Source organism: Oryctolagus cuniculus, chromosome 15 (assembly GCF_051225735.1).
Source record: "Oryctolagus cuniculus isolate XC-2025 breed Fujian yellow rabbit chromosome 15, ASM5122573v1, whole genome shotgun sequence".
In the NCBI taxonomy this organism is placed as follows: Eukaryota; Metazoa; Chordata; class Mammalia; order Lagomorpha; family Leporidae; genus Oryctolagus; species Oryctolagus cuniculus.
This window is the reverse complement of record NC_142881.1, coordinates 24417269-24439278: the sequence shown is the minus strand read 5'-3', so window position 1 is coordinate 24439278 and position 22010 is coordinate 24417269.

Genomic DNA, 22010 nt, shown 5'->3' with positions numbered 1-22010 from the left:
GTTTAACATTAAAATAATCTGAATAGTGATAAGAGCAGATATGCATTGCTGACTCATCTATACCTTCATAGCCAATGTTACAGATATTCGGTTTTCTTCTAGGGATTCATCTAGGTAAGAATCTTTTAAAAATCCACATAAAATTAATGTTCAATCTAGAGATATTGAAGTCAAATTGGGCAATAAATATTGAGAATAGAGGTAGCTTAAAGTTTGTCCTAGAGAAAAGTGTTTTTGGAATTCATTAATTCCAGCAAAGCATGGAACCTAGTACAATTCCATGAATGTACTATGAACCAACTTGGACATGATATCATAATTCTTGGGTCTATAAAGAAAATCTTCAGAGGTAATGGAAGATTCTTGAGGCAGGCAGAAATCCTGGGTAGCTAGGTCATTTTATCAAAAATAGGCAAGAGTGGCTATGAGCCTCTGCTACCAAGAATGGGCAATTTTACAAAGTCTTCAGGTTGCTGTCTGACTTCAAGGATTGGAAGATATCTTAGGAAAAGGCTTGTTTTTTGATTACCTGTGTTTAAAGTGTATAAACTCATGGCATCATGAGAGGGTTTCTGGCCAATATATTGATGTGAACTTCTAAGAGTGGTATCTCCATAGTGTTCCTTGGTTCAAACACTTAGACACATCCAGAAGCCCAATCACAGAATATCTAAAATAAATGCCACCTAGGGCTCACTCAGCTTGAACTTTGTGTTTTTTCCCCTTCTTTGTCAAATAATCCTCCAAATAAAGGAACCCTGATGTGCTTGTTCCTAATGTTTTTGGTTACTTTCTTGACTTCTCAGTTGATAAGTAGTAGTCATCATTTCAAGGGGTTTCACTTGATTTTATCTATCTCTCTATCTATCTAGTGCTGCTAGCAGTGTTCATGCATATAATGCATTGGTCTAACTTCTTGATTATCATTAGGAACAGGATGGTGAAGCAGTTTTTTTTTTAACATATAGCATCTATATTTCCATTTGATGAGAGACTTGAGATGACTTCAGATGCTCTTCAGCTACACTAAATAAGAGGAAGTCCACATCCTCAGCCATAACACCATCCTCTTCATACCATCCACTACTATTTTCTCTATCCAAAACATTCTGGTATTTTTATTAGGCTGGTAAATTTCTACTTTTCTTTTAGTTCTAAGCTCAAATATAATCTGTAGGGACCCATTTTGGTTCACTCTGGAATAAATGGCATGACCCTGTGGTAGTATGTATCACATTTTGTTATTGATAGTTTAATTTATTTCAATCCCTTTTAGTCTTTAAGATCCTGAAGGCAGCCACATACCCACATTACTGGCTAAACTCTTTATCACTAGAGCCTAGACTTTAACCCTTAATAGATATTCAGCAAATACTTATTCAGCAAATAGATGGTTGAACAGACGGATGAATACTAGTTGACCCAAGCTAATTTCACTTAGCACAGAGTATGAACAAAGGCATAAAGTAATGCTTTAATTTGAGTTCCAAATTTTATAATATATACTAATGCACTTGCTAATCCTCTGTTCTCTGCATACTGGAGACTTTCGGATATTTGGTCTTTCTTGTCTTGGTTATATATCTTGAACTCAGCTTTCTGTATCTACTAGGCTTTATTGATTACTGGAAGTTTCACTTAAAATCACTATTAGGTTTCCTGGTATTTTTGCCCCATATATTCTAATAGGATAACATAAGCATATACTTTTTTTTTTCTTCTAAAACCCAAGACATCCTCAATATATGAGTTCTGTGCTCTGCTTTCATAAGTTAAAATACTCATTTATTTGACTTTTTCTGTAGCTTTTGTTCAGTATATTTTCATCTTCTATTTTGTTAAAGTCACCCTATTAAGAATATATAGTCCATGGGGCCGGCACTGTGGCGCAGCGGGTTAATGCCCTGGCCTGAAACGCCGGCATTTTATGTGGGCACTGGTTCCAGTTCCAACTGCTCCTCTTTCAATTCAGCTCTATGCTATGGCCTGGGAAAGCAGTAGAAAATAGCCCAAGTCCTTGGGCCCCTGCAGCTGCGTGGGAGACCCGGAAGAAGTTCCTGGCTCCTAGCTTTGGATCAGCGCAGCTCCAGCTGTTGTGGCCATCTGGGTAGTGAACCATCAGATGGAAGACCTCTCTCTCTGCCTCTCCTGTCTCTGTGTAACTCTTTCAAATAAATAAATAAATCTTTTTTAAAAAGAATATATAGTCCTGGGACAGGCATTTGGTGCAACAGTTAAGATGTCACTTAAGGCATGAACATAGCTTACTTGAATACCAGGGTTCATGTCCCCACTTCACTCCCTTTTCCAGTTTTCTGCTAATACAGCAAGCAATGGCTCAAGTAGTAAGGTTGATGCCACACCCATGGGAGACTTTGATTGAGTTCCAGGCTCTGCTTTTGGCCTGGCCCAGAGTATTTGGGATGTGAACCAGCATATAGGAGATCTCTGTCTCTTTCTATCTCTGTGTGCCTCTCTTTCTTTCAAATAAAAACTTTAAGAAATACAAATAGGGGCTGGCATTGTGGAGCTGTGATTAAGCTACCTCTTGGGATGCCCACAAGCCATAACATAGGGCCAGTTTGCTTCAATTTTTTTTAAAAGATGTATTTATTTATTTGAAAGGCAGAGTTACAGAGAGGCAGAGGCAGAGTGTGAGAGACGGAGGGAGAGAGAGAGGGAGAGGTCTTCCATCTGCTGGTTCACTCCTCAGTTGGCTGCAACTGCTGGAGCTGTGCTGACCCAAAGCCAGGAGCCAGGAGCTTCCTCTGGGTCTCCCACATGGTGCAGGGGCCCAAGGACTTGGGTCATTTTCTACTGCTTTCCCAGGCTGTATCATACAGCTGAATTGGAGCAGCCAGGAAATGAACCTGCACCCATATGGGATATTGGCACTGCAGGCAGCAGCTATACCTGCTAAGCCATAGCTCCAGCCCCTTGCTTCAAGACTTGATTGTTCTGCTTCTGATCCAGTTTTCTGCTAATATACCCGGAAGATGTTAGAAAATTGGCCAACTACTTGGGCCCCTGGCACCTATGTAAGCACCTGGCCCAGCCCTGTCTGTTGCAGCCAGTTAGGGAATGTACCAGCAGATAGAAGATCTCTTTCTGTTTCCCTCTCTGTGTATCCATCTAGATTTCATATAAACACAATACATAGATAGATATATCCTAAAAAAAAGAATATGTGGTCCTGCCCTCGATGAAACTTAAGTCATCTTCAAGAAACAACAAATTTAGACAGCATAAATGCTTATTTCTTCTTTGGTGGAAGTATATTTTTTACATTTTTAAAATCTAATTTTTCATATTTAATGCCATTTTTTCCAACAACACCTTTTATTTAAAGAGCACAAATTTCATAAGTACAACTTTAGGAATATAGTGATTTTTCCCATCATACCTGCCCTCTCACCCCCACTCCCATCCCACGTCCTCCTTCTCCCATTCCCAGTCCCATTCTCCATTAAGAAAAAAAAATCCTCAATAGTCAAGACAAGGGCTATTCAGGTCATTGCTTCTACAGATTTCCTTTCAGGTGCTTTATTAGCTATTCAGATCAGGAAGAGCATATGGCATTTGTCCCTTTGGGACTGACTTATTTCACTAATAATGACATTTTCCAGGTTCATCCATTTTGTTGGAAATGACCAGATTTCATTTTTTACTGCTGTGTAGTATTCCACAGAGTACATATCCCGTAATTTCTTTATTCAGTCTTCAGTTGATGGGAATATAGGTTGATTCCATGTCTTAGCTATTGTGAACTGAGCTGCAATAAACATGAGAGTGGATATAACTCTTTTCTTTGATGATCTCATTTCCCTTTGGTAAATTTCCAGGAGTGGAATGGCTGGGTCATAAGGTAGGTCTATATTCGGATTTCTAAGGTATCTCCATACTGTCTTCCACAGTGGCTTTACCAATTTACATCCCCAGCAACAGTAGATTAGGGTACCTTTTCCCTAAGATCCTTGCCAGCATTTGTTTTTTGTTGATTTCTATATGAAAGCCATTCTAAATGGGGTAATGTGAAACCTCATTGTGGTTTCAATTTGCATTTCCCTGACGGCTAGTGATCCTGAGCATTTTTTTCTGTGTCTGTTGTCCATTGGATTTTCTCTTTTGAAAAATGTGTATTTAAGTCCTTCCTCATCTCTTAACTGAGTTGCTTGTTGTTGTGGCATTCCTTGATCTGTTTTGTTGTTTTGATCTCTTTGTATATTCTGGTTATTAATCCTTTATCAGTTGCATAGTTCACAAATAATTTCTCCCATTCTGCCAGTTGCCTCTTCACTTTCCTGAGTGTTTCTTCTGCAGTACAGAAATTTCTCAATTTGATGTAATTCTATTTGTTAATTTTGGCTTTGACAGCTTGTGCCTCTGGGGTCTTTCCCAAGACTTCTTTGCCTGCGCCAATGTCTTGGAGGTTTCCCCCAATGTTCTCTAATAATTTAATGGTGTCAGGTCATAGATTTAGATCTTTTATCCATTTTGAGTGGATTTTTGTGTAAGGTGTAAGGTAGGGATCTTTCTTCATACTTCTGCATGTGGAAATCCATTTTTCCCGGCATCATTTGCTGAAGAAACTGTCCTTGCTCCAGGGATTAGTTTTAATTCTTTGGCCAAATACAAATTGGTTGTAGATGCTTGGACTGATGTCTGGCATTTCTATTCTGTTCTTGCGGTCTACCCATCTGTTTTTTCCAGTATTAGGCTGTTTTGATTATAACTGCCCTGTGCTGTGTCTTGAAATCTAGTATTGTGATGCCTCCAGCTTTGTTTTAGTTATATAAGGTTGCTTTAGCTTCAAGATCTCCTGAATTTCCATATGAATTTCAGCATCATTTTTTCTAGATCTAAGAAGAATGTCTTTGGTATTTTGATTGGTATCACATTGAATCTATCGATTGCTTTCAGAAGAATGGACATTTTGATGATACTGATTCTTCCAATGCATGAACATGAAATATTTTTCCATTTTTTTGTATCTTCTCTGATTTCTTTCTTCAACATTTTGTAGTTTTCATTATAGATATCTTTGACATCCATATTTAAATTTATTCCAAGGTATTTGATTTTTTTTTTTTTTGCAGCTATTGTGAATGGGACTGACCTTAGAAGCTCAATCTCAACCTTAGCATTGTCTGTGTATACAAAGGCTGTTGATTTTTGTGTATTGATTTTATATCCTGCTACTTTACCAAACTCTTCTATGAGTTCCAATAGTCTCTTAGTGGAGTCCTTGGATCCGCTACACATAGAATCATGTCATCTGCAAGTAGGGATAGTCTGACTTCCGCCTTCCCAATTTGTATTCCTTTGATTTCTTTTTCTGCCTAACGGCTCTGGCTAAAACTTCCAGGACTATATTGAATAGTAATGGTGAGAGTGGGCATCCTGTCTGGTACCAAATCTAAGTGGGAATGCTTCCAAGTTTTCCCTATTCAATAGGATGCTGGCTGTGGGTTTGTCATAAATTGCCTTGATTGTGTTGAATAATGTTCCTTCTATACCCAATTTGCTTAGAGTTTTCATCATGAAAGGATGTTGTATTTTATCAAATGCTTTCTCTGCATCTATTGAGATAATCATATGGTTTTTGTTCTTCAGTCTTTTAATGTGATGTATCACATTGATTGATTGGCAAATGTTGAACAATCCCTGCATAACAGGGATAAATCCCTCTTGGCCTGGGTGGATGATCATTCTGATGTGTTGTTGGATTTGATTAGCTAGAATTTTCTGTCTATGTTTATCTGGGAAATTGGCCTGTAATTCTCTTTCTCTGTTGTATCTTTTTCAGGTTTAGGAATTAAGGTGATTCTGGCTTCATAGAAAGAATCTGGGAGGATTCCCCCCTTTCAATTGTTCTGAATAGTTTGAGAAGAATTGGAGTTAGTTCTTCTTTAAATGTCTGGTAGAATTCAGCAGTGAATCCATCCGGTCCTGGGCTTTTCTTTGTTGGGAGGGCCTTTATTACTGTTTCAATTTCTGTCTCAGTTATGGGTCTGTTTAGGTTTTTGATGTCTTCCTGGTTCAATTTAGGTAGGTTGTATGTGTCCAGGCATCTATCCATTTCTGATAGATTTCCCTGTCACACAAGTCCTTGTAGTAATTTCTAATGACTCTTTTTATTTCTGTGGTGTGTGTTGTTACATTCTCTTTTTCATCTCTGATTTTATGGATTTGGGTCTTTTCTTTTTTTAGCTAGTTGGACCAATGGTGTGTCAATTTTGCTTTTTTTTTTTTTTTTTTTTTTGAGAGGCAGAGTGGACAGTGAGAGAGAGAGACAGAGAGAAAGGTCTTCCTTTGCTGTTGGTTCACCCTCCAATGGCCACTGGGGCCAGCGCACCGCGCTGATCCAAAGGCAGGAGTCAAGTGCTTATCCTGGTCTCCCATGGGGTGCTGAGCCCAAGCACTTGGGCCATCCTCCACTGCACTCCCGAGCCACAGCAGAGAGCTGGCCTGGAAGAGGGGCAACCAGGACAGAATCTGGCACCCCGACCAGGACTAGAACCCAGTGTGCTGGTGCTTCAGGTGGAGGATTAGCCTATTGAGCTGCAGCACTGGCCTAATTTTGCTAATTTTTTTTTAAAGTTTTTTGTTTTTGTTTTGAAGTCATCTGGTCCTGGGCTTTTCTTTGTTGGGAGGATTTTTATTACTGATTAAATTTCTGTCTTGCTTATACATCTGTTTAGGTTTTCAATGTCTTCATGGCTCAGATTAGGTAAGTTGTATGTGTCTAGGAATTATACATTTCTTCAAGGTTTCTCCATTTGTTGGCATCTAGCTCTTTGTAGTAATTTCTGATGACTCTTTTTATTTCTCTTTTGTTACATTTCCTTTTTCATCTCTAATTTTATTGATTTGGGTCGTCTTTTTTGGTTAGTTGGGCCAATGGTAAGTCAATTTTGTTTATTTTTTCAAAATACCAGCTCTTCATTTTGCTGATCTTTTGTTTAGTTTTGGGTTCGGTTTGCTGTGTTCTTCTAGATCCTTGAGATGCACTGATAGCTCATTTATTTGGTGCCTTTCCAGTTTCTTGATGTAGGCACCAATTGTTATAAACTTTCCACTTAACACTTTGTTTGCTGTATCCTATAAGTTTTGATATGTTATATTGTAATCTTTTGTTTCCAGAAATTTTTTGATTTTTATTTTGTTTTCTTCTATGACCTACTGTTCATTCAGGAGCATGTTGTTCAGTCTCCATGTGTTTGCATATGTTCTAGAGATTCTTGAGTTGCTAACTTCCAGCTTCATTGCATTGTGGTCTGAGAAGAAGAATGGAATATTTTTGATTTTTTTAATTTGCTGAGACTTATTTTATGGCCTTGTATGTGGAAATCCTAGAGAAGGTTCCATGTACTGCTAAGAATACTATCTATTCTCCAACTGTAGGATGAAAAGTTCTGTAGGTATTTGTTAGGTCCATTTGGTCTAACTCTGCTATTTCCTTGTTTATTTTCTGTCTGGTTAATCTGTCTATTGCTGAAAGTGGAGGATTGAAGTCCCCAATACTATTATGTTGGAGTCTAAGTCTCCCTTTAAATTTCTTAACATATCTTTTAAATAGCCTGGTGCCCTGTAATTAGGTGCATGTACATTTATAATAGTTACATCTTCCTGTTGAATTGGTCCCTTAATCATTATATAGTATCCTTCTTTGTCTCTTTTAACAGTTTTTGTTTTAAACTGTATTTAGTCTGATATTAGGATGGCTACACCAGCTCTTTTTTGGTTTCTGTTAACATGGAATATCTTTTTCCATCCTTTTACTTTCAGTCTGCATGCATCTTTGTTGGTGAGATGTGTTTCTTTTAGGCAGCAAATAGATGAATTTTATTTTTTAATCCATTCAGCCAATCTGTGTCTTTCAACTGGAGAGTTGAGGCCATTTACATTCAAGCTGACCATTGATAAGTAGTGACTTTGCTGTCGCTCCCCCTCTTCGCGGAGGAACGACACAGGACCCTATGCTGTTCTTTTGTCTGCTCGGCCCTCCCTGGGTTTGCTGCTGGTTCTTCCCGGGTTGGCTACCGACACTTCCACCTCTGTGGAAGGGCGGTTCCCCCTGCCACTTTCCCCACTTCCGCGGGGGAGCGGCACACCGCCGGCCGGCTCTCTCGGGGGCTGCTCAGGTGTTCCTTCAGATAGATTTTCCTGGTGCATGTTGTCTCTCTCCTCCTTTATAGTCCTCTTCCACCAATCCCAACTCTGCTACCCACACGCCGAGTACGCTGCTCTCCTCCAATCAGGAGCAAGATCAGCTCCTGCAGCTCAGTCAATCAAATTGGTGAGAGGCAGCTGTGTAGAAGCTGTTTCCTCCTCTCCCAGCGCCATATTGTGGGAGAGCAGATGCATAGAATAAGTCTTAATTCCAGTAACTTAGTCTAGTCCGAGTTGCTCCCCACACTTTGCCCTGCCATTTTTTCCATAAATATTCCTATTTTTTACTTTGGATTTCCTTTGTCCTTTTTCTGGGCGATTTCCTTCCTTTACCTTCTTCCATAGTGATGACCATGTTTCTGTGTTTCTGTGTATAACAAATCCTTAAGCATCTTTTGCAGGGCTGGATGAGTGGGGACAAATTCTTTCCCATTCTGTGTGTCATGGGAGGTCTTTATTTCCCCTTCATTCATAGAGAGCTTTACAGGGTATATTATTCTGCATTGACAGTTTTTTCTCTTAAGACTTGGACCATATCGCACCATTCTCTGCTAGCCTATAGGATTTCTGATGAGAAGTCTGCTCTGAGTCTAATTGGAGATCCTCTGAAAGTAATCTGGTGTTTCTCTTGTGCACTTTTTAGAGCCTTTTCTTTATGTTTTACTGTGGAAGAGTTTGATTACAATGTGTCGTAGTGAAGATCATTTCTGGTCATGTCTATTAGGAGTTCAATGTGCTTCCTGTACTTGGAGGAGGTCCTTTTCTTTCTCCAAATTGGGAAATTTTCTATTATTATTTCACTAAGAAGGCCTTCTAATCCTTTCCCTTTTTCTATGCTTTTAGGAACTCCTAGAACCAACATGTAGGGTTGCTTGATAATTTCCTGTAAATTCCCAACAGTATTTTTTAGTTTTCTAATTTCTTCTTGTGTTTGTCTGACTGTACAATTTCCTGTGCTTTGTCTTCTACATCGAATATTATTTCTTCTGATTCACTGATTCTGTTGTTAAGGCTCTCCATTTTATTTTTTATTTGTTCTAATGAATTCATCATCATTTCCAAGATTTCATTTTGATTTTTTTTTTTTGACAGGCAGAGTGGACAGTGAGAGAGAGAGAGAGAAAGAGAGAGAAAGAGAAAGGTCTTCCTTTTTTCCGTTGGTTCACCTCCCAATGGCCACTGTGGCCGACGTGCTGTGGCTGGCGGACCACGCTGATCCAAAGCCAGGATCCAGGTGCTTCTCCTGGTCTCCCATGCGGGTGCAGGGCCCAAGCACTTGGGCCATCCTCCACTGCCTTCCTGGGCCACAGCAGAGAGCTGGACTGGAAGATGAGCAACTGGGACAGAATCTGGCACCCCCACTGGGACTAGAACCTGGTGTGCTGGCGCCACAGGTGAAGGATTAGCCTACTGAGCCGTGGCGCCGGCTTTGACTTTTTTTTAAGATCTCAATTTTGTGGGAGAAATTTTATTTCATTTCATATATGGGTTTTGTTAGTTTGTGAATTTATTTCTGATTACTTCTTAATAATCCTATGATCAGTTTTTTGAATTTCATTTCTGGCATTTCTTCAGTCTCATCATCTTCACAAGCTACTATTGAAGTGTTGTGTTCTTTTAGGAGCATCATATTGTCTTCCCTATTCTTGTTTCTTAAATTGGTGCATTTGTTATTTGGCATTAGTGGAGATACTCATTGTTTTCTTTTCCTCTCCCCACCCCGCCCCGCTGTGACAGCTTTTATCTTTGGATGATGTCTGTGATTAGTTAAATAACTGCTTTCAGGGAGTACCTAGTAGCATGTGGTGGTTTTGGCCTGGGAGCTCTGTTCAGTGCTTCAGGGTGAAGGGCATGTCTGAGATGACATACCCAGGTTTGGTGCGGTAAATCTCCTTTTTTGTTTTATCAGAGGGGAGGTTTCTTCTTGTCTGTTGTCATAGATTCTTCTGAGCTTCTCTCCTCAAAGGAGACCAGTGCCTGGGCACTAGCCCCAGTGGGTCTATTATTCATCTGCCCTGGCAGAAGAACCATACAAAGGATCTGTGAAGTCTTCAATGTAAGCTCAGATTCCCCAGCAATGTTCCTTGCCAGGTAACCAGGGAGCTCTGATTGTGTAGAGCCTCCCACAGTGACTTCCCCAAGTCCCAACCATACCTTGAGTTCTCCTATGCAGCCTCAGTGTTTTCACAGTCCCAGCCCACAAGCCTCCCCCAGTCACAGACACTCAGCCCCCTGTCTGTACTCCCCATCAGACTCATGAGTCTCCACTTGGCTGGTTGCTAGGTAGGAAATGAGCTGGCAAAGCTGTTACTTATGTCCAAGATGGTGCCTGCTCTCTGTCAGCTTGTTACAGGACACTTTTGCAGGATGATTGGGGAGAGACAAAACATGCCCCCTCTTTGTTTTTTCTCTTCTAGTTTGGCATTATCCCCAACAGGGCTCCAAGCTGAATTCCCTCTAGGCTATTCCTGAAGCTTGTTCATCAGGGCTGCTGCAGTCTGGTCTCACTTTCATCTCCAACACTGGTGTGGAGGCTCTCAGTTGCTGGGATCCTAAGTTGTGAGCAGTGTCAACCTCCATGTAGGTTCACTCTATTCCTCCAATTTGTGTAGAGTTTCCTCTGCTGTTTTCTCCCTGACTCTTCCCTGAGACTCCTGTCGCTCCCCGTCTTCGTGGAGGAACGACACAGGACCCTGCGCTGTTCTTTCGTCTGCTCGGCCCTCCCTGGGTTTGCTGCTGGTTCTTCCCGGGTTGGCTACTGTCCCTTCCACCTCCGTGGAAGGGCGGTTCCCCCTAGCCACTTTCCCCACTTCCGCAGGGGAGCGGCACACCGCCGGCCGGCTCTCTTGGGGGCTGCACAGGTGTTCCTCTTAGATGTTCCCCTTAGATGTTCCTCATGCATGCTGTCTCTCTCCTCCTTTATAGTCCTCCTCCGCCAATCCCAACTCGGCTGCCCACACGCCAAGCATGCTGCTCTCCTCCAATCAGGAGCAGGATCAGCTCCTGGAGGTCATCACTCAAGTTGGCAAGAGGCAGCTGCGTAGAAGCTGTTTTCTCCTCTCCCAGCGCCATATTGTGGGAGAGCAGATGCATAGAATAAGTCTTAATTCCAGTAACTCAGTCCAGTCTGGGTTGCTCCCCACAACTCCTTAATTCCATTTTGAAAGTACTTGAACAATAACAGCATATCTTTATTTCCATTGTAGTTAAGAAACAGGCATGTGATTTTAACGTAAGTGTTGAAATGTAACAGAAGTCTCAATTCTATACCATAAAAATAACCTAAGGAATACTGAAGACTAGATCTACATTATTTAAATTAACCCTGGAGTTACACACTATTTTCTACTCTATTTTTGTAATCTTTGTGTTTGTTTTGAACTCTCTAGTGCAGATTTGAATAAGAAATTTTTCTCCCCAAGAGTAAGCTTTGACTTCATCTTGCTAGATATTGATCTTCATCCTTTATTCTCCATCACTGATGCATTTCACAAAAGCTTGTTTTGAGCAAATACAAATGCATTTACTAATTCATAAATATTTTTGTATTTTCTGTGTTTCTCGTGCTGTGTTCAACTTCAGCAGTGTAACATTGAGCAGCTCAGGCAGAATCATGTTTTTTATGGAATGGATAGCAAACCTGTAAATGATTATTCTGCATTTGAAGCCCCTATTTTTGCCTTGAATAACAAATCAGTAGGTGAATCTCAGAACATGTTTTAAATGTCATTGTTTGAGCAAATTTAATAAGACTGTAAAATCGAGATTAGATATTTTGTCCTGGGTTCACAAGGAGTGAAGGATGGCTAAAAATGAGACTACAAAAATTTTTGGAAATCAGAGTTAGGAAATATTTTAACTGGTGAACTACCAAGAAGATTAAAAATACAACTTTTTATTCCTGGAAATAAGAGTTCTTTGGAACCCTCCCAACTTCTGTGTCCAGTATCATCTTTCATGCTTCTCTTACTGATTGTACATAGCAAATTACACAAATGACATCAAATTATTTTGACTGATATTTAAATAATACAAAATCTAGTATTTCACAAGAATTTTTTATGGTTAACAATCTGACAAGATTTTGGCTTATACTCAACTAGTATGTCAATTATAGAACAGGATTTGAGTTTGATTTTCATTTTACATGTATAAAAATTGAACAATAAGAAAGTTGTCTGTATACTCAAGGTCACATAATTAATATTGAATAAAGTACTTTAATATACAAGATTTTTTTCTAAAGCTTGGGCCAGCATGAGTTCCTTGAATAATCATTCTCAGCAATGGGGTTTCAAATATCTGGACTTCATCTTCAACTGGAAGATAGGCCACAAGTTATAGCGGGCCCTCAAAAAATTCATGGAAAGGGTATATTACAAAAAGACTGCATAAATTTCAAGAGTTTACAATAAAGGAAGATTTTTAATATGCATTTGTGATGAAAATTTTAAAATATTTATAATCATTCAGAATAAATTCTAACTCTTCTTTTATTAAGTAGAGTGAATTTACTGCCATCTGATTAGTCACTTATTCTTATACACTTTGTTGAATAACCTTTAGGGTTAGAATCCTACCAAATGCTCAAATGCTATGAGTATTTATAGTAATCATGAACATCATTTTTCCTGGTTATATCAGTAGGAATAGGTTTAGTTTTGAATGCTCATGCTACTGAAAGCCAACAGAAATCACTGGAAGTGAAAGTGAAATTTGTACAAATGTAAACAGGAAAGTACTACGGCAGTTATATAGAGACTGAGGTTGTAAGCTACAATGGAAGCAATATTACTGTTTGATAGTTACATGTTATGTAGATAAATGGATGACTGAATATCACTTACATATAGAGGTATCAGCAATCTCCTTTTTCTATTTGCTTTTCAAAAATTTTTTGATATTTGTAAGAATTAAGAGTGGGGATAGGAGAGGGAGGATGAAGAAGGTTTGGAGCATGGGCGGAGGGAGGGTAGGATGGGAAGTATCACTTTGTTCTTTAATCTGTATATATGAAATATATGACACTTGTATAACAAATAAAATCTAAAATAATTTGTGCACAAATTTTTGAGATAATATTTTAATTTACATTATAATCAAAGGCTTAATGGCTCCACTAAGTAAGTCCAAAAATAAAAATCAAAAAGACTATAGTACAACAGGAAAGTAGGCAAGGACTATAAATAATTAAATGAAAATACCTTCAACTTCAATCATATAAAGTATAAAATATAATGTCATTAAAACTGTAGTAGCATATAATTTCAATCAAGCTGTTTCACCAAGGTTTAAAACAAAGTTTGACAAAACTTTTGCAGCAGAACTGATAAACATAGTCCTTTCTATCTTTCCTTTCTGGTTTGCTTTCTTCCCTCCTTCCCTCCCTCCCTCCCTCCCTCCTTCACTCCCTCCTTCCCTTCCTTTCTTCCTTCTCTCCTACATATAAATAACATACAATATTTGTTTTTCTGTGTCTGGCTATTTCATCCAACATGATGTCCTCCATTTGCAACTATTTTGATGCAAATGATAAAATTTAACATTTTACCTAGCTTAGTATTAATCCATCTGTGGTGTGCGTGTGTGTGTGCATATGTAAGAGAGAGAGAGAGAATGTGTGTATAAATGTTTTCTTTATCCGTTCATTCAACGATGGGCCTTGGCTGATTCCATATTTTGGCTGCTATGAACATTATTGCTATAAATATGGTGGAGCAAGTATCTCTTTGATATAATGATTCATGTCATTTGTGTATATACCCCATAGTGGGATTGCTGGATCATACAACAAGTCTATTTTTAGTTTTCCACCAAGAGCATATAAGAGTTCCCCTCTCTCCACATCCTCACCTGCATTTGTTACTCTCTGTTTTGGATTTTAGCCATTCTGACAGGGCTGAGGAGATTTCCCATTGTAGTTTTGATTTGAATTTTCCTGATAGCTAGGGATAGTCAGTATTTTTCCATATATTTGTTAACTGTTTGTATTTCTTCTTTTGAGATCTATTTATAGAGGTCCCTTTCCATTTCTTAACTGAATTGGTTACTTTTTTTTGTTCTTGTTTGAGTTTTTTAGTAGTATAAAATCCTTTTGAGCTGCATTTAATCCTTTGTTGCATAAATAGCTTGCAAATATTTTTCTCATTATGTGGGCTGTCTCTTCACTCTGTTGATTGTTTACTTTGATGTACAGAAGCTTCTGTGTTTGAGAGAATCCATTTGTTAGGCTCTGATTCAGTTGCCTGTCATTTGGGGGTCTTATCCAACTAAGTCATTGCCTTCACTGGTATCTTGAAGTGTTTCCCCTATATTATTTTCCAGCAACCTCATATTTTCAGATATTAAATTTATATCTTTGATTCATCTTGAGTTAATTTTTGTATATGATGAGAGGTATGGATCTAATTTTATTCTACATATACACATCCAGTTTTGCCAGCATCATTTGTTGATGTGATTATCCTTTCTTTGATCTATGATTGGGCACTTTTGTCAAAACTGATCTTCTGTATATAAAGAGAATCAAAAATGAATCTTGATGTGAATGGAAGGGGAGAGGGAGTGGGAAAGGGGAGGGTTGCAGGTGGGAGGGACGTTATGGGGGGGAAGCCATTGTAATCCATAAGCTGTACTTTGGAAATTTATATTCATTAAATAAAAGTTTAAAAATAAATAAATAAATAAATAAATAATACCATAAAAATACATTGGCTGTATGTACATGGATTAATTTCTAGATGCTCTATTCTGTTCCATTGGCCCATATGTTGTTTTTTGTATCAATACAATACTATTTCTATGTGAGTAAAATACAGAGCCTTGTGATATGCTTTGAAGTGAAGTATTGTGATGCCTCCAGCCTGTTTTTTTTTTTCCTCAAAATCACTTTGGCTCTTCTGGGTCTTTTGTGATTCCAGGCAAATTTTTTTTTTTAATTCTGTAAAGAATGTCATTGGTATTTTGATAGGGATGCATTTAATCTATGCATTTCATTAAGTAATTTTGATTTTTTATTATAATCTCCCAATCCTTGAGCAGGAAATATTTTTCAATATTTTGTGTAATTTTCATTTTGGAGATCTTCCACTTCTTTGGATAAAGTTTATTCCTAAATATTAGATTTTTGATGCTATTGTGAATGGGATTACCATTTTGATTTCTCTTTTTGCAAGTTCATCATTAGTGTACAAAAAATACTTGGGACATCTTCCACTGCTTTCCCAAGCTTCATCCAGGTCTCCCATGTGGGAGTCCAGGGGACTGAGGCCTTGTGTCATGTTTCACTGCTTTTCCAGGTCATTAACAGGGAGCTGGATTGGAAATGGAGCAGCTAGGACTCCAACTGGCAGTGACATGGGATGCCAGCATTGCAGTTGGTGGTTCACCCACTGTGCCACAACACCAGTCCCTCATATTCTTTCTCCATTATTTTAACTTTATTTTTACTTGTCTGATTGGGTTATTTCAAATGTCTTGCCTTCCAGATCAAAAATTCTTTCCTCCACTTGGTCTATTCTGCTGTTGAAGCCCCCAGTTATATTTTTTATTTCTTTTATTGAAGATTTCATCTCCAAAATTTCTGGTTCTTTTTGATGATGTCCATCTTCTTTGTGAATGTTTCTTTTATGCTGTCTGTGGTTTTCATCATTTCTTTAAACAGTCTATCTTTATTCTTTTGTATTGCATTGATTTTCCTTTCAATCATTATGTTTACTTCTATTTGTGGCATTTTGTAGATTGCCTTCAGATCAAGATCTATTTCTGAAGAATCACTATGTTCTTTTGGGACTGCCATGCTACCTTGCCTGTTTGTTTCCTGTGTTCCTACATTGACATCTGCTTGTCTGGTGTAATATTTCCTTCTTCGTGGAATAGATTTTATCTGAAAAGAGTTAATGTTTTAGATGGATTGCAGGATATCATTGAACTTGTTGCTATGTCCTTGGTTTTAGATGAGCTCATAAATGTTACCTTTGAGTGATTTCTTTTGATTTATTCAGTGTCAGCTGTATCTGTAAGTAACAAAGTCATTTAGTCTGTGGAGTCTCATAGTGGTAGAAGTGTGACTTTGAGGGGAATGTGGACTTGTTACATTGTGTATCTTCAGTCCCTAGAGAGTTAGCTGTCAGTTAAACTAGGGATTGTGGCAGCCAGGGTGTTGTTCCTGGTACCGAAGGATACAAAGGGGACTGTCCCTTTGTGCTACTATCAAGGCTGAGTGATGCTGGGCCTTGTGGCACCATTGGTTGTGTTTCAGACACTGGTTGTGGCCAGGACTTTGTCCAGGTCCTGCTGGAAGAGTGTGACTGGTCCTGGGGCTTATAGTACAGGATTGGGAGGATGTAAACTGAACCATGCTCCAGTCCTACAGAGTGAATACAAGATAGACAGGAGATATTTTGCTGGGAGGTATGAGTTGGAGAGGTGGACTGTAGGCAGGTTCTTCCTTCAGTCCCCACTGGGTAGATTCCAGTAGGTTTGAGGAAATTGGTACTGTCTGGTACAATTCTGGAGTTGCAGCATACAGGGAAATCATTACCTAGATCTCTCAGGGTAGGAACCAGGTATTGTGACTATTAGTCACCACCTGCCTGAAGCAGGGTGTTGCAGAAGAACATTCCAGATATTGTGAGTTAGTGCAAGCTGTTCTAAAGATTGTAATGCCAATATCAACAGTCCTAACCATACAAAGCACAAATGGAAGTGCCCCCAGTTTTCTCTTGGAATGCAGTGATGATTGTGGGGCTTGTGCTTAGGTCTTGCAGCATCATGAGGTAGGAGACACGGAAGGAGCTTCCTAAGGGAGGGATCATTTTTTTGTTTGTTTGTTGTTGTTGTTGTTGTCTCTGGTTTTAATGGCTGTTTGTTGTAGCTCAAAGAAGCTGAGGGGCTCTCCCCTGGATCACACATAGTGAATGAACCCAGCTGTAAGGCTTACACTCCAAACTTCCACAGTTACAGAATGCCTGGTGTCTGCTCTCTCGCTCTGGCTCTGGTCACTTCTGGTCACGACAGAACTGCTTGTAGTTCACAGAATCAGAACAGAATTCCATAGTGACTTGCCACAGCCTTGAGTCTGGCACTCTGGGGGAGTAGGGAGAGGAAGGAGGCAGTGCAACTTCCCTTTTCAAACCAGAGTACTCGCTCAAATCACTGTCAGCTCCCCAAAGGCTGCACTTGAAGTCGGTGAGGACTGTGGAATTCTGCTTCATTTAAAGCTGCCAGTGGAAAGGTGCTGCAACAAATCCTTCCTGCCTGGAAGATGGCACTTCCCAGTGGCAGTCAGCTGCAGAGTACTAGGGATGGCTGGCAATGCAGCCAACCCCAGAGGTGTGTGCGTCCTCATTGCTCGCTGTCCCATGGGGTCTCTGTTCTCTTCTGTCACTTCTCCACTGAAACTTTCTCTGTGAGTCTGTCTCCTGGGAACGTGTTCCTGCCTTTGTTTTCCTGTTATCTTTCTGTGATGAGGTCAGTGTGTCTTCTCACTACTCAGTCATCTTGGATCTCCTCACAATCTCCTTTCTGTCTTTATTTTGTTGGCCAGAATTTTACTATGTTGAATCCACACTAACAAAGTACTCTGGAGATAATTGTGTGTGTGTGTGTGTGTGTGTGTGTGTGTGTATATATATATATATATATATATATAAATGAAAGCCTGAAAACTCGCTTTTGCAATTTCAACTAAAGATGAATGGTGTATATTTGGATGTAGAAACACACGTGTGCCCAAGCTTTAGTGCTAGATGGGCATAAAGAATTCAGAGCCAAGACCCTTTTGTTATCAATGTGGAAACTAGTGTTCTAAAAGGTCACATTCTGGTGCCTGCACCATGGCTCACTTGGTTAATCCTCTACCTGCGGTGCTGGCATCCCATATGGGTGCCGGGTTCTAGTCCAGTTGCTCCTCTTCCAGTCTAGCTCTTTGCTGTGGCCCAGGAAGGCAGTGGAGGATGGCCCAGGTGCTTGGGCTCCTGTACCCGCATGGGAGACCAGGAAAAAGCACCTGGCTCCTGCCATCGGATTGGTGCAGCACCAGCCATAGTGGCCATTTGGGGGGTGAATCCATGGAGGGAAGACCTTTGTCTCTCTCACTGTCTAACTCTACCTGTCAAATAAAAAGGGGGTCACATTCCTTGCTTCAGATAAAATAATATGAAGTAACATAGCTTGAGTACTTTTTGGGTAACAGATACTATACAAAGTATTTTATGTAGGAAACCTCATTTTGTTCTGATTATCAGTCTGTTGAGGTAGAGAGAAGTCACATCATCATTCTAGGCTGGAATATGTGCTCAGATTAAGGAAAGTCTCAAAAACCTATGCTGGTACTCTTTATACCTTGCTGCTACTTTACTGTCTTTGAGACAGAAATTAATGTAAGAAAAATAAGCATGTATAGAAGGAATGGAAGAAACTGCAAGTCATGTTATAAGCAAAGTGCATTGGCATGGCCTGTATTCTACCTTAGACTTCAGATGTGGGTAATGAGTTGTCATTCAGTCCTCACACAACTTCCAAATCCATAATGTACATAATGACCTTGCATAATATCAAGTATTTTGTAGATCCTCAAAATGTCCACCTACTTTCCCCTGCTCCCTTAATGACAGGCTTATGAATTAAAATTTCACTTTATTTCAATTTTTGGTACTCAGCTCAAAGGTTTATAGAATGATTTCTTGTGCCCAAAATTGTGCTGGGTCATAGAAATAAATAAGAGAAGGTTGACAAAGATGAATGAACTAGCTTACTACTTAAGTATATTAGGAAGCATAAAATATAAAAAAGCTTTGAGACCTAAGCACAGGGCCATCAAATATCAGAGCAACTGGATGGGGAAATATAATGTCCAGTTTGAAGGATGTGGAGACATGTGTGATGGCGGGGAATGAATGCATGAAGAACCTGCCATTTGAGAGAGAAGCGAATATGGAAGCCTGGGTAGAGAAGGGAGTTAAAGGAGACTATGATAAGCTAATTGAGGACCCAAAGGTGAGAGATAGATCTAAAGACAGAGCTGCAGAAGAGGAAGTTCTTCTTGTATCTGTAACATTAGATCCTATGGATGAACCTTGGAAATCTTGAAAGTCTGATGCAAGCTATACAGAGCTTTGACTAGTAGGATAAGATATTATTCCTTAATTTGTCATACAAAGATGAGACTAGCATAGTTTAATAAGCAGTCAGAATAAAAATTATCTGTTTTCCATTACTAGTAAACTTTTTAATTCTGTACTAGTATTTGGGGCTTCTGTTTGAAATACCCTAATGAGTACAGACTTTTATATGTTCAATGGTATTTTGGGGTATGTTTTTTGTGAAGTGCTTCTACCTCTATTGCACTGTTTTCATTTTTCTATTGTTATGTAGAAGTCCTTTATGTGTTCTGAGAAAAAGCTCTACTGGTTAAATACTGAGACAGTCACTTTGCATTTTACCATTCACACTCTAATGGCTGTTTTTCCTGTTCAACAGAAATGACTGAATGAAATAAAGTCCAATTAATCAAAGTTTACACTTAGTGTTTTGGTATCCTTTTAAAAAAGTATTTAGAAATATAAGAAGGCAAATGAATGTCTTCTCATTTGTTAACTCCTGGAAGTTTTGTTCTATCTTCCATGTTTAGATGTACAATTCAGCTGTAATTAATCTTTGCTTATATTTTGAATAGAAGACAAAATTCATTTTTAAAATGTGGATGTCCAGTTGGGCCAAAAGAACTTATTGGAAAGACTGGTTTATCACAATATTCTGCAGTTTCATATTTGACCTTGTAACAAATCAGGGACCCTGTTTATGTAAGCCATTTTTTTTTCTACTGTTTTTGGTTTCATTGGTCTATTTGTATTTGTGTATTATTCTATCAGCACCACATCCTATATTCCAGAAATTTAACTTGTAAGATTTTGTTATCTTTCTTCAATATTATCTTGACTGTTCTTCATCATTGATATTTCTGTATAGAAGACAGAATGAAAATTTAAATTTCTTTTTTTTTTTTTTGGACAGGCAGAGTTAGAGAGAGAGAGAGAGAGAGAGAGAGAGGTCTTCCTTTTCCGTTGGTTCACCCCCCAAATGGCCACTATGGCCGGCGTGCTGCGCTGATCCGAAGCCAGGAGCCAGGTGCTTCTCCTGGTCTCCCATACAGGTACAGGGCCCAAGCACTTGGGCTATCCTCCACTGCCTTCCCGGGTCACAGCAGAGAGCTGGACTGGAAGAGGAGCAACCAGGACAGAATCTGGTGCCCCAACTGGGACTAGAACCTGGTGTGCCGGTGCCACAGGTAGAGGATTAGCCAAGTGAGCCATGGTGCCAGCCCAAAATTTAAATTTCTAAAATAAATCCTCCTGAAATCTTCTTTTAAGTTTTGATTTCAGAAACAGAAGTGCAGAGAGGAAGAGCTCCAATCTGCCATTCACTTTCCAAATGCCCACAATGGCTAGGGTTGGGCCCTCTGATCCAGGAGCCAATAACTCTATCCGGGTCTCCCAGATGAGTGGCAGCTACTCAATTACTTGAGCCATCATTGCTGTCTCTAGGATGCACCTGAGCAGGAAGCTGGAATTGGGCATTAGAACCTGGAATGTAGCTCAGGCACTCCACTGTAGGACTTGGGGGCTTAACCAGCAGGATAAACACACAAATAGGATTTTTATTGATATTAAATTTAATCCAAAGATTGAGATGAAAATACCTAACAAATTGTTAGTAGTGGGTCTTCAACTTCATAAACATAAGTAAGTAACCATTATTATGTCCACTCCTCAAAAAGGCTATTACTGTAGAGTGTGGATTTTTACCCTGCCCTTCAATGGTGTTAATAAAAAGCATGTTTATTTTTTTCATTCCTTGACATTTTGGTGGAAATAAATTGGTTTTATATCCTACTTTTTAAAGTTGTATTTTCATTGTGTCCTTAATTTCAGTTTTTATACTTTTCAGCCTCCTTTTGATTGGATTGTATAGTTACCGGTAGTTTTTTGCCAAAATTCTCTCCATCCTGTCATTGAATTTCTTGAGCATATTAATCACAGCTGTTCTCACATAACTGTCTGGCCACTCTGGTGTGCGGATGGCCTCTGATTCAGTCCTGCTGTCTGATTTCACACTTCTTCCTGGTCAGTTATGTTCCTTCACAGCCTCACTGTGGCAGTCACGGAGCTGTAATTTTTTCCACCTCCAACCTGCCTGTATTCTGTTGTGCAGCTGTGAATCTGCAAGGTTGTTTTTGATTTGCCACCTGCCTACTGGGCTGCGCCAATAGCAGATACCCAACTGGAAGGTTAAAGGAAAAAGGAACTGTTGCTGTCCTGTCTCCATCAATTCCTCTTTACACTGTTTCTTCACTCAAGAGCAGGTGTTTAGGTGGCAGCAGTTTTTTGCAGTGTCCACTTTTTCAGATGAACACAAAACCAGCCTGATGGCTCAGAAACTCCAGCAGCAACCTGGCAATGCCTTGTCCAAGAAGACTGGGTATTGGCCCCATCAAGATTTCTCTCTCAGGCTCAGGGGAATAGCAGGTCCTTCTCCTGTCTTGGTTTCGCCTTTTCAAACCTCTCAGAGGCCTCTATTCTAATCATTTAACATTCCCAACTTTTCCCTTTGTTCCCCAGTTGTAAGTGAAGTCGCTCCTTCTGTATTTGCTACCTAAGTGTTTCTCTCTCTCTCTCTCTCTCTCTCCCTCTCTCCCTCTCTCCCTCTCTCCCTCTCCCTCCTTATCCCTCCCTCTCCTTTACTCTCTCCTTCTCCTTCTCCCCTTCCTCCCTCTCCCCCCTGCCCTCCAGGTCATTAATTCTCACGAAAAAATTTTTCAAAATAAACTTTAACTGAAA